A 3,126-nucleotide genomic window follows, 5' to 3' on the forward strand; every position below is an offset into this window, starting at 1 on the left:
GGGGCTTGCAATTGTTTCCTATGAACGAGGAATTCCCAGTAAGTGCAAGTCATCAGCTTGCGCTGACTACGTCCCTGCCCTTTGTACACACCACCCGTCGCTACTACCGATTGAATGATTTAGTGAGGCCTTCGGACTGGCGCTCTTGGATTGTCGGCCCCGTTGCCCGCGAGGGTTTTCTGGGGTCGTCGCCTCGAGGTGATGGAAAGATGTACAAACTTGATCATTTAGAGGAAGTAAAAGTCATAACAAGGTTTCCGTAGGTGAACCTGCGGAAGGATCATTAACAGAGAGAAAGAGAACGGGGCGCTCTTAAAACTACTACTCTCCTGATTTGGGCGGTCTCGGGCTCTGCTCTGGCAACTCCAGCAGAGAATGAGGACAATCCCGGCCCCCTCACCAAAAATAGGTACCACGCTGTGGGTGGACCACACTCGGGCGAGAGCGCGAAGACCGGAGGAGGACGGACGGGGCTTTGGACGGCTGCCCGTCCGTTCCTTACTACTGGCGAATAAGCCTCTTGACCCAAAAAGAGTGAAATTCAAGTGTCAAAAAACAACAACAAGCCGTCCGGCCAAACCCAAACCACAAACTTGGGCTATGTCTGTCAAACCCTTTCATTGAGACTCGACCTGTGATAGTTAGTCGCAAAAAGACCAAATGGCAAATACACAATTCTTAACGGGGGATCACTCGGCTCGTGGGTCGATGAAGACCGCAGCAAACTGCGTGTCGGTATGTGAATCGCAAGAATACCATATACATCGACAAGTTGAATGCATATTGCGGCGGCGGCAGCCATATTTGCTTGTCGCCGCCACTCCTCTACGAGGGTCGGAAATATACATCCATCCGTTGCTGCGAGTTCGGTGCCTGCTGACTGTCTCCCCGACATGAGGGTAACCCGAACCGAGCTTCCGCCTTGGGGTTTAATCGCCCGCGCCTTGCGGGAGGCGTGCCCTTAAAAACAAGCCTATCACTAGCAAGTCCATGGACTTGGCGCACCCACATTCAACCACAACAAAGCCTGGCACACACACATGTGTGTGTGTCCAGTCCCGACGACAGTTGTCGCCCTCGCAAATAACTGGAGGCGCTCTTTTGCCTGCTGTCCACAGAGACACGAATGGCCGTCGGCCGCTCATGGCTGATGCTGCACATGTTCTAAGAGGCACACGTCCTCCTCCTTCTCTCTCGGAGAAGAAGCACTCCATCCCACGAAGAGGAAACGAAACCGGGTCGGATATCTTTTAAGTAAGCCCCGCCGGAATTTCGTCTATCACCTAGGTGATAGACGGTGTTGCGCCTCATAACGGCGCTCGCCGGGATAGAGCACTAGTTCTGCAGCCGGAAAGGCCACTCACGCCAATTAATACTGCGACTCTCGCTCTCTTTCTCCGGATAAACAAGTGCCACTGCTGTGGCATGAGGGAACGGGGAAAGAGGTCAAAGTTTAAGCGGCAAAGGTGCGGCCGAGTAAGGGCGGAACACGAGCGTATATGCATTAAAACTGTGTATATGACTCTGCGAGAGATGTTCTGCTGGAACATTTTTCCTATTGGCTATTTACCACTATTGATGTTGCTGAGAGGGCCGAGCACCTAAGCTGCTCGTTGAGAATGAGAAGGAACGGAGTCAGGGGTGGGAGTGCCGGCGCCATGGCCGCTGGTACCCCCGCGACAAGCCCCTCAAACCTTCCTCTCTCTGTCAGAAGAAAAAGAAGAAGAATAAGAAGGAACGGAGTCAGGGGTGGGAGTGCCGGCGCCATGGCCGCTGGTACCCCCGAGACAAGCCTCTCAAACCTTCCTTTATCTCTCTCTCTCTCTCTGTCTTAAGAAGCAGAAGAATAAGAAGGAACGGAGTTAGGGGTGGGAGTACCGGCGCCATGGCCGCTGGTACCCCCGCGACAAGCCCCTCAAACCTTCCTCTCTCTCTCTCTCTCTCTCTCTGTCTTAAGAATAAGAAGGAACGGAGTCAGGGGTGGGAATACCGGCGCCATGGCCGCTGGTACCCTCGCGACAAGCCCCTCAAACCTTCCTTACTCTCTCTCAGTCTTAAGAATAAGAAGGAACGGAGTCAGGGGTGGGAGTGCCGGCGCCATGGCCGCTGGTACCCCCGCGACAAGCCCCTCAAACCTTCCTGTGTATGTCTTTTGCAGCAGCACGTGGTAATGTCGGTGGTGAAGAAAGTCGGTGGCAGAGGGTCTTCCGCTTCGTGGTTGGGGAACATGTTCCCCCTAAGGATGATGACACAACGATCGACCTCGTAGTAGGAGAGAGCTACCCGCCAAATTTAAGCATATTAATAAGCGGAGGAAAAGAAACCAACAGGGATTCCCTTAGTAAGGGCGACTGAACCGGGAAAAGCCCAGCGCATAACCTCGATGTCTTCGGGCACGAGGGGTGTTGCGTTTCAGAGGGTCCAGCACGCCGTCCCATACCGTCTAAGTCAAGCTTGAAAGCGGCCACTGCCCATGGAGGGTGACAGGCCCGTATGGCGGCGCCCGTGAGGGTACAGATGGGACGGTCGGAAAGGGCCTCTCTGTAGAGTCGGGTTGCTTGAAAGTGCAGCCCAAAGCAGGTGGTAAGCTCCATCTAAGGCTAAATATGACCACGAGACCGATAGCGAACAAGTGCCGTGAGAAGCCAAACGAATTGAAGCTTCCTCGGTCGAACTGAGAGTTCAACAATCGGCTGTCGGCTGGGTGGGGTGTTATGGTGAAGCGACAAAAATGTTTGGGCGCGCCCCCCACTCCTGCGCTGGCGTCGGCAGGCGTATTTACGCCATGGCCGGTCCTACGACCCGTTGCGGGGGCGTCGAGCCAGAATCCGGACTGGTATGCCGCCGACTCTCTCTCAGCTCGTCTGGGGAGACCCGCGCGACAGAGAACCACCGTGTCCTGGCTGCCCTCGCGACGATCGTCGAAAGAGCTTGCCGCCGCTTCGGCGTTTCTCGCGGTGTGCAAAAGATCGGTGATCCAACCGATCCGTCTTGGCGCACAGACCAGAGTCTAACATGTGTGCAAGTCAATGGGCTCACCCCAAACCCAAAGGCGAAATGAAAGTGACGGGCGCCGGGGCAGCTGTAACAGGCTCTCCGGTGCGTCTTGGGCGATCTGACAGCTGC

General features: G+C 55.1%; 1 non-coding gene and 1 pseudogene across 1 annotated transcript; both read left to right on the forward strand.

Annotated features, from left to right (window-relative positions):
• The first annotated feature begins 673 nt into the window (after positions 1-673).
• On the forward strand, positions 674-837 carry LOC121877125. Its single transcript, XR_006090899.1, has one exon. It is a non-coding gene; the product is annotated as a 5.8S ribosomal RNA (ribosomal RNA).
• Positions 838-2,258: 1,421 nt separating this feature from the next.
• Positions 2,259-3,126, forward strand: part of LOC121877126 — a 6,549-nt pseudogene continuing 5,681 nt past the window's right edge.

Source organism: Homarus americanus, unplaced genomic scaffold, assembly GCF_018991925.1.
Source record: "Homarus americanus isolate GMGI-L3 unplaced genomic scaffold, GMGI_Hamer_2.0 scaffold29159, whole genome shotgun sequence".
Lineage (NCBI taxonomy): Eukaryota > Metazoa > Arthropoda > Malacostraca > Decapoda > Nephropidae > Homarus > Homarus americanus.